The sequence below is a fragment of the Protopterus annectens genome, chromosome 8.part0 (assembly GCF_019279795.1).
Source record: "Protopterus annectens isolate FY-2018-M chromosome 8.part0, PAN1.0, whole genome shotgun sequence".
In the NCBI taxonomy this organism is placed as follows: Eukaryota; Metazoa; Chordata; order Ceratodontiformes; family Protopteridae; genus Protopterus; species Protopterus annectens.
The window spans coordinates 498,749,674-498,759,872 of record NC_056741.1 but is presented as its reverse complement, the minus strand read 5'-3'; the positions used below and the strand labels follow the sequence as shown (position 1 = coordinate 498,759,872).

General features: G+C 37.9%; 1 pseudogene; it reads right to left on the bottom strand.

Moving 5' to 3' along the window:
- Window positions 1-2,087: 2,087 nt before the first annotated feature.
- Window positions 2,088-10,199, bottom strand: part of LOC122808263 — an 86,033-nt pseudogene continuing 77,921 nt past the window's right edge.

The following is a 10,199-nucleotide window of genomic DNA, read 5'->3' as shown; positions in this document are numbered from 1 at the left end:
AAGATGCTGGGTGAGATAGGGGATAAATCGCTCCTGACAGTACGTACTTGTGGCAGTATGGTGAGAAAGGCATATCACAGATGACTAGAGAATAAGCATAATAGTGTGTGTGTGTGTGTGTGTGTGTGTGTGTATGTGTGTGTGTGTGTGTGTGTGTGTGTGTGTGTGTGTGTGTGTGTGTCTGTGTGTGTGTGTGTCTGTGTGTGTGTTTGTATGTGTGTGTGTGTGTGTGTGTGTGTGTGTGTGTCTGTGTGTGTGTGTGTGTGTGTCTGTGTGTGTGTTTGTGTGTCTGTGTGTGTGTGTCTGTGTGTGTGTTTGTGTGTGTGTGTGTGTGTGTGTGTGTGTGTGTGTGTGTGTGTGTGTGTGTGTGTGTGTGTGTGTGTGTGTGTGTGTGTGTTTGTAAGTTAGGGTTAGAGTAAAGGAAAGAGAGACAACAGATTTAGTGTTGCACTTGTATACTGGTATGAGTGGAATGTGCATACATGTCTGTATTAGTGGTACTGCTGGAGCCCTCACCCCCACATTACCTTACTTGTGTGCTAATCCTAACCCTACTCCCTCCCCTAAACTCAGCCCTATATGTTAGGGTACTTAACATTCTTTTCCTAAATTGGTGTTTTTTTTCCAAATACCAATCAATCACAAAAGGAGACAATTTGTTTTCCTTTTGCAAATGGTATAGTAATTCAATGAAATTGCCTTTTCACCAAAGGTAAGTTTGAACATGCAATTTGATAAACTGTGTCTCAAACAATTATGTGCAAGCAGTTGTAATGCACTCACCTGGACATGCCACAGTTACAAGTATTGTATGAAAGTTCTGTATGGACATTTCAAATGCATTAATATACACAAACCATAAACACAATAAGTCGACATTTATATTACAATGAATTGTAAATGCCATACAATAATAGGTAACAGATGTTCTCGCCACTGAGAAGATTACACACTGCAAAGTAACGTACTGGTATCCTGTCATCATGAACATTGACAGAAATAGCTTTCAAGCTTGTAACAATGAAAAGTAGATTGTATAGAAAGTAAGAAAAAGTGAGGGAAGGGAGGTTAAGCAGGATACAGAAAGGCATCTACAGCAAAAAATTAAGTTGTGATTATATTGATTAATTATTAGACTTACCCATGTTTTGAAGAACGATAGAGACAGCTTCATGTATTTTTTTTTTGTTTTGTTTTAAGTTGGACTATTTTCTTTAGCATTCACTTTATTTCTTTATTTGGTAGGCTATTTTAACACACTGGGACTAATTTAGCGAAAGATCTTTCACAGGTACCAATAGAGAGCTGTGACCTTTTCATTTTGAGACCATAATTTCTTTGAAAGGATTGTGCTTTTTAGTACACATTTCATTTATTCATAAAAGTATGACAATATCCTTTGTAAAGAGTTTTAAAGTTACTAATTTCAATAGATACTAATTCTTCATTTATTCGTAAAAGCATGACAATATCCTTTGTAAAGAGTTTTAAAGTTACTAATTTCAATAGATACTAATTCTTGTCAGGAATTCAATGCTGTATGGCATTTTGTAGAGTTAGGCCGTGACGTTCTTCATTGCTGGAAAGATATATGAGTCTCACTACTTTGTTTTCAGCTGTTGTTATGGATGACAGTGATACTAGATTAGGAGAGAACATTCTATTCTGGTAATTAACACACTAACACCTATAGCTCAATGTGCATCAAGAGTACGAAGATGTAAGAAGAAGAGGAGATTTTTTTTTTTTTTTAATGAAAGCATGAGATCTATAGTGCTCTATGCAGGCAGGGTATGTTAATGGAGGCAGGGACACAGAAACTAGACCTGAATGGTTGGATCGGTGGGGGGGGGGGGTTGTCATTCATCAGCCCCCTGGTTGGTGAGCCTATAGAAGGAATGTCTATTCTTTTTTTTTTGCTCTTGAATACAAGATCTGAGGGGGGCATAGATCTAACTGTAAAATGCTGATCACTTATTGACTGGTCTTTTTTTTCTTTTTGCTCTTCACTTGAAGAGCTGAGGAGATGAAGCTCTCATAGTACCAGTTCAGGGTGATGACTGAACCAGCTATGCATCTGGCAGTGATCATGTGATCATTGATGAAGACTGAACCTCTGATCCTGCAGCAGTAAAGAGAGAAACCTTAATCACTGAATAGGCATGTTGCTCACTAAAATTGTGATTTTTTTTCCCAGTTTTAGACATAGTTCTGCCAGGATGCTATATCACTGACAACTTGGATTAAAGTTTTAAATTAAGCTCTATTTTTGTCAACTTTACAAGTTTTGCCACACATCAAATCACTGTTTATATAGCCAATTAGGTTGTGTCCATGTTTCAACTCATTGATTCCAATGTGACTATATCCTGCAAAAGTAAAGTAAACAAAGAATACTGAACTTCATCAATGTCACAAGCTTAGATTTACAGAATTGTACAGAATTGCAAAGGAAAGTTTGTAGCTGATATATAAACAAACTTGAAAGGGCAATTTCATTCATGAAATTAATATATTTCAACTGTCTTTCATTTTCAAAATTATGTGCAGCAACTTGTGTTTTTTTTTTTATCTTAACAGAAAATTCTATGACATGTCCAGAACAGTGCAAACAATAATTAGACAGTATTAGTACAATCGTGCAGCGGTTAGCATTGCCGCCTCACAGCAAGAGGTTCTCTGGTTTGATTCTCGGCTGGGGTGCCTTCTGTGCGGAGTCTGCATGTCCTCCCTGTGGTCGTGTGGGTTTCCTCCGGGTGCTCCGATTTCCTCCCACATCCCAAAGACATGCAGTATGTGGATTGGACACTCTAAATTGGCCCTAGGTGTGAGTGTGTGCATGTGTGTGCCTTCTGTGGAAGGTTGTGCACCGGGCTGGCAACTCGACACCGTAAAACTCCACTACCAATCATGAGCGGACAGATGATCCGTTGTGGCGACCCCTAACTGGGAAAAAGCCGAAAGAAGAAGAAGAAGAAGTACAATCATAGTAAAGTAATATGAGCACTTTTTTTTACTTGGATAAAACTCAGAATAGATCTTATTTAGAAGGAAAAAAATCCATTTCTATTACTACCACTAGTTTATGAATTCAAAATGATCTTGCTACATCCTTAGTGAGATGCTATATTTAAGATTAGATACTGTTGTTTTTGACTAGATGAGCAGAAATAAAATATTACCCTGTTAAAAAAGTTTCCTTTTTCAAAATATTGTAAATCAGAATTTACTATGTCATCTTCTGCAGCTACCTCAATAAACAGGTGTAAAGAGACACGACAATTCTCTTGTACTCATTTCTGAAATTACAGTTAAAGACTCCATAAATGATGCCATTCAAAGAGCTATTAAAGTAGGCCATAAAGTAACTAAGGATAATCAGCCAGTCAGCAATTCTTGGAACCTTCCCTGGGGGACTAAATCCAACTGCTAGAAGAATTACAGTAAATGGACCCCAACAAGCTGCAAAAAGAACAAAGACAGCAAACATGGTCAAAAAATTTCTCACTTCATTAAATTTCAGCTTTTGTTTGCTATCCCTCCTGACTCGATACTTGGCTTGAATGACCAACACTCAAATCCTCATGTAGCAGAAGATCACAATGGTGACTGGAATTATAAACTGGAAGGACACCAGAGCAAGATTCAGGGACAAATTTATAGACATACTGAATACACATGAGTACACTCTTGCATCATATTGTAAGACATCTGTGGATGTAACAGGCATCTGTAAAATAATAGCTACCATCCACGTTAAGAAAATGTAGAAGCAGGTGTTCTTCATGCTGTAGATCTTATCATATTTAGTACTGTGGCAAATACAGAAGTATCTGTTAACTGCTATTGCTAAGATGTTGTAAATAGATCCAGAGAGGCTAAAAGCCATAATAGTTGAGGACAGCTTGCACTGGACATAACCCAGGGCCCATTTCTTCTGTAGGATAGCAATTGCAATTAATGGATAAGGGTACACTGCTACAATCAGATCTGCTGCAGATAAACTGATCACGAAGATATTACCTACAAACAAGAACAAAATTTAATTAAGTATTCTTTCTATTTATGTACTAACACAGTAAGAATTGTAAATACTGAAGACAAAAATGACTGTCAGCCTCTGTACAACATTTAATTTTTGAAATCAGCAAAAGGAAGCCACTATCCTGAAAAACACCATATCTTAGTACTCTGTGCAATACGATTGCACTAGAATTAGTTTATATATATATATATATATATATATATATATATATATATATATATATAGTCTTTGGTATATACCTGTCCAAATATCTGTCATAACTTGAATGCACAAACCACTTTATTTCTAAGAACATCAAAGACCTAAATCATAAAAAGTACAAAGACCATCTCAAAGCCTTGTTCCTCTCCTCAGTGTCATACAGGACATCTCTGCCTCATGTACAGATCCTCAATGGGCCTTATCCTGTCAGATCGAGTTCACATTCTCACGTCCAGTAGGGGCATAAACATCCAGTCAAGAGACATAAATCTCTTTTGCAAACTAAATAGAACATGTTGGGGTTATATATGTATCACAGAGAATAGCACTTCTTTAGAATTGCCTTCTACTGTGCATAAAACAAAATACTTCCCTTACACCATTCAGATACAATCTGGAAGAATATATCCAAAGTGCATTAACTTGACTGAAAATAAATAAATGTTGAAAGGACTCCAGTCACATCTAAACAGCTTCAAGAATTTATTAAAATATAAAAAGCCAGTAAAATAACATGTGCTTTCGTCTCACCACAGAGACTTCATTGGATAAATAATGCCTTCCACATCATTTCCTTAAATACCTTCCTTAATTAACCCCTTGCAGTACGTCATATAAAATAGCCTTTCACATTATAAATATAACATTAATAAAAAACTGCTTACCAAGTATGTCAACCTTTTCCACAAATTTAAAAAGTTAAAATAATAAATGAATTTTTCGTTTATACATACAGTACCAAGAATTACAGAACCAAAACATATTGTTTAAGTCTCCATTCATCCTATAATAGTTGCCCTTTCCCTTAAAATGGGTTTAACAGATACATATTCATTCAGACTTGGGGGGAGGTGGCTTTTAACATAAGTTGCCATATCAGCTCCTTTTTTATTAATGTTAATTTCCAATCACCTTCTCTTGGGTTCTTTCTCACTGCATCCAAGATGCCAAACTTGAAACCCCCAAATTTGACACACTCACATTAGTGTTTATATAAGGCACTAGTTTCTTTTCTTATTCTTATGTCGTAAAGGTGCTCATAAATTCTATTTTTGTGCACCCTCTCAGTTTTGCCTATGTAAAAACTTGGGCAGCCCCCACAGTTTGGTAAATATACCAGTTTGGAGGTTGCACATTTACCTTTTTCGAAATGGATTTTACTCTGCAGTCCATTTTCTAAGGTTAGATTTTGTGTACCAATGATGTAGGAACAAAAGTTGCATGCTCCACAAGGTGTTGTCCCTCTTCTCACTTCCCCATTTTTGAGTTGATCACCCTCAAGGAGTTCCTTAACATTCTTTTCTATCCTGTAGGATACATTATTTTACTGGCTTTTTATAATCTGGAAGAATGGATGGGTAAACATAAATTCACCCCTGGTTTAGCAACCTTGTTCCTCATTGATAGGGGAACATGTACATGTTCTGCTTGTCTCTGGGTTATTCCTGCTTAAAGTGCAAGGACTAAAAATGTCATGAGAATGTATGGCTAGGCTTCTAAAGACCTTTATGGATCAACAGCCTAGTAATTATCTATGAACCTATACAGACACACACACACACACACACACACACACACACACACACACACACATATATATATATATATATATATATATATATATATATATATGTGTGTGTGTGTGTCTACCTGAGAACAACAAAAGCTGTAAACGCCGACAATGAGAACACCAACACCGGAAGACCGACAACAGAAATTATTAACAATTCTAAATCCTGACACTGAAAACACCGACGTGAAACAAGCATGACTGTGTAAGTGTGCGTTAGTGACGGACTTTATGGCTAGGGTGCGGGTAAGGTAAGTGTGCGATAGTGATGGACTTTAGTGTTAGGGTGCGGGTAAGGTAAGTGTGCAATAGTGACGGACCTTAAGGTTTGGGTTAAGGTTAGTGCATAGATAGTTGTGTATGTAAGGTATAGTGTAGGTTTGTAAGGTTTTTGGTGTGCTTGTGTTGTGTGTGTGTTTTTTATGTAGGTATTGAGTAGGTTAATGGGATGTGTGAGTCACTTGGGTAATTACATTATGGGATGTTGCGGTGTAGTGGGATGTGTGTGATTTGCAGGTACATTCTTGTTTATGTTTTAGTTGTGATAGTTTAGTTTATGTGTGTAACTTTGTATAATAGTGTGTAAGAATGCTTGGTGTGGTTTACTTTGATGTTTCTATTTGTGTTTTGTGAGTCGGTGTTATGGTGTTCAGTAATGTGGACTGTTGGTATTGTGTGGTTTCGGTGTTTTAGTGTTGGCATTTTGGCTGTCGGGTTTGTGGTGTGTCGGTGTAGTGTGACTGCAGTGAGGCAACTAATATACTTTCACCTCAATGATCGTGATGACAAAATACCAGTACACCTGTATCTATGTTGTGTACTGTGTCATTTTCTCATTAGTGAAAACACCTGCCTCCTAATATTGTATGATATTTGCAGTTCAGTAGCAGTGCAATGCATGTCAGCTTATTGTGTTTATGGTGTGTATATTAATGCATTTGAAATGCCTGTTTAGATCTTTTGTAAAATATTTGGGATTGTGATATGTCTCTTCATCCTCTAACTGGAATGCAGTTTGAATCCATGTAGTATGCTGATACCTAAACATAGTGAGTTACAATTATAATGTTATAGTTTTGTTACAGTCAAAATGCCTTAAGTCAGTAATGTCTTTGATTGTCTCTGAGAGCAGCGTTAGTGCTCCTGCATAACTTAATTACTCTGATCTGTGCCTACTCTAAGCTGCTAAAAAGCTGTCCATGGTCCATTTCCTTCGGTAAAGATAAGTGAACTCAAGAATGTTAAAGGAAAACTTCACCTTCTCCTACCATTTAGCTCAACTCTTAGGTTGCTTTTCTGTCTACAATATGATTCCAGTAGTGTGCAGGTACCTGAAACCTACCTGTACTTTATAAAACTTTCATTTTCTCACTTTAGAATCAAAGGAAGGGAAAGAACACCTTTTTTTTAAGCTTAACTTCTCACATAAGTTGCAGAACAGTCTGTCTACACCTGCATGACATACCACAGAAACAGAGATATTTGTAGTCAGGTACTACTGACAATCTTATATGGATAATTAGTCCTGCTGTCGAGAGCTTAGGCTGCTGTAAACAAGACAGAAAGGTGTGAAACTGTTTTCCATTGTTTTTTCTGCACAAAGAAAGAGAACTTAGCAGAGAAGGAGCAGAATAAGTTATTTCTTACATTTATTTCATTGAATTGCTTTAATTGCATTTTTACTGAATTACTTAACTGTAAACTGCTTTTTCATACTGAGAGTTGTATTTTCTGTTTGTGAGTAGCTAGTAGCTGTTCACCACCCTCCCTCCGTGTTGATGTCTTGTTGTTATAATTGGTGGCTTTGCAGATACCCTCCCATACTGTAAATTTGATCTGGGACAATCCTCCTAGTTTAGTGTCATTAGCTCATTCTACCTAATACAGACAGAACATTTGAGAAGGCCAACCCACTTAGTTTCTTAACCTTGAATAATAGTCTGTTACTCCTTTCTCCCTGACTACTTTGTATAAAAAACACTTTGCTAGAATCTACTATTGCTAGAATCTCCTTTTGTTCTGACGGAGTGTGCTTCTCAAACAATCTGGAAATATAAAGCTGATAAGTATATTTTTGGCACTTTTTAACTGTTCAGAGTTCTGCACGGTCTTAATTTTTGCTTGACTGAATTCTTTATATATATGCTGGCATTGTTCTCTGATACTCTAAGTGCCTCCATTTTGATTTTTTCCTAATTTATTGCTTTCTGCACATGTTTTTAGTCATTTTTTAAATTTAATTGCATTTATTTAAACTGCATTTGCTTTAATATTGCTACACACTCAAGTGTGCTAACTTGCACTACATTTGAATTGTTTTACTGCTGTTTTAGCTGTTTTTCTGTAAAAAAAAGCTCTAAGCTTGTTTCCCACCTTTCCTGTAACTAGTCTAGTCAAGATACACATTTGCTGTATCCAGAACTGTTTGTAAGCTTTTGAGCCCCCCCCCCCCAAGCCTTTCTGTGTTGCAGGGAAGCCTTCTAGCTTATCAGTGGGAGTGATAAGTACTAGGTAGCCTATCTACCACAAGAAGAGTGGATTCTGGCCCAGAAATTGTAGTTTAGTGGATGTTTGGGCAGTTTTTCCATCCCCTTCAACTTTCTGGTTTAAAAGCCCGCGTTTGCGCTTGTTTCCTGCCTTTCCTGTAACTAATTTAGTCCTGATACAGATTTGCTGTATCCAGGACTATTTGTAATCTTCTGAGCCCCACAAGCCTTTCTGTGTTGGAGGGAGCCCACCAAGCCTTTCTGTGTTGGAGGGAAGCCTTCTAGCTTATCAGTGAGAGTGGTAAGCACTAGGTAGTCTATCTACCACAAGAGGAGTGGTTTCTGGCCCAGAAACTGTAGTTTATTGACTGTTTGGGCAGTTTTTCCATCCCTTCCAACTTTCTGGTTTAAAAGCCTGCATTTGCATGGGTTTGCACTTGTTTAAGCTCCGCTCAGTGGCACCGAGCTCAAATAAACTATTACTGGTGCCGGAAAGTGTGCTCTGCAGTTTTTCCCTTAGATCTTGCTAGTTCTTTCTTTCTTTCACTTCAAATAGCCTGATCGCTTTGCACTTCAACAGGTTTTTGTAGCAATTATTATTACACACCTAAGAGCCATCAGCACTAGTCATTCTTCATGGAAATAGCTCCAATAATTAGTAGTTATGACCACCCCTCCTGGCATGATTAAAGGGCAGTTCCCTGTGCTATCTCCTATTAACCTGGTGCACTTGGGCATTCTGAGGCAGTGTAGCAACTGCCTCATGTACACAGACAACCCTCTCCTCTTACCTTCCAACACTCAGACTTGTGAGAGATGCACTTATATCACCACATTGGAAGATATGCACTCTTCAGCCAAGACCGGAGTAGTTGGTCAAAAGGAGAAAGTCAACACCTGCACAACACCACATGGAACACATAGCCCTCCAGAACACCCACTATCACAGCTCTCACATAAAACACAAAACACACACCCACCTTCATGGAGATACTCAATAGAAATTTACCCAAACAGCAGAGACCTCCAAGACAGAAATGCACTATACCACCACAACACAGCACAAACCACAGGACACATGGCTCACCGCCAAAGTGTGACCCTCAACCTAAGTCCCTAAGGCTTAAAACCTTACCCAATAGACTAATCATAGGTGACTCAATAGTGAGGCACACAGATGTCCCACTCACTAGGTTGAATAAGGAGAAGGTAACGGTCAGCTGTCTATCAGGTGCCAGAATCCGACACATAACACACACACTCAGGTCACTCCACAAGTACAAGTATGACTCTGTCATTGTCCATGTGAGTCTGAGTGACCTGAGATGCACCTCCCTGGACAACATGAAAAGAGACATGGTGGAGCTCTTGGATTATGTGGCCTAGGCAGGTATGATAGCCCTGAGCAGTATCCTATTGTCACCCAGAATGATACCACAGTACAAACAAAAAATTATTGACTTCAACAATTGGCTATGTTTTTGGTGTTATTCTAAGGGATCCAGTATCTGTATGCTTGGAATGACATGATTGACAGACCTCAATGCTTTGCCAGAGATGGCCAGCATCTGTCACCCCTGGGTTTCCAGGTAATGGCTAAGACTCTTGCCACCCCTATAGTGCCTTTTTAGGTGGTGTTCCAAAGACCAAATGCAACCTGAGGGTATTGCTGCTTGTTAGAAAAATATGTACTTAGACACATATAAACTGTTAGAAAAATATGTGCTTAGACATATATAAGCTGTTAGAAAAATATGTATTCAGACATATATAAGCTGTTAGAAAAATGTGTGCTTAGGCATATATAAATGTACTCAAACATATATGAAGTGCAAAGGTTGAAAACAGTATAATATGTAATGCATTTAATTCTATTTTACTAGAATGGCAGTAGAAA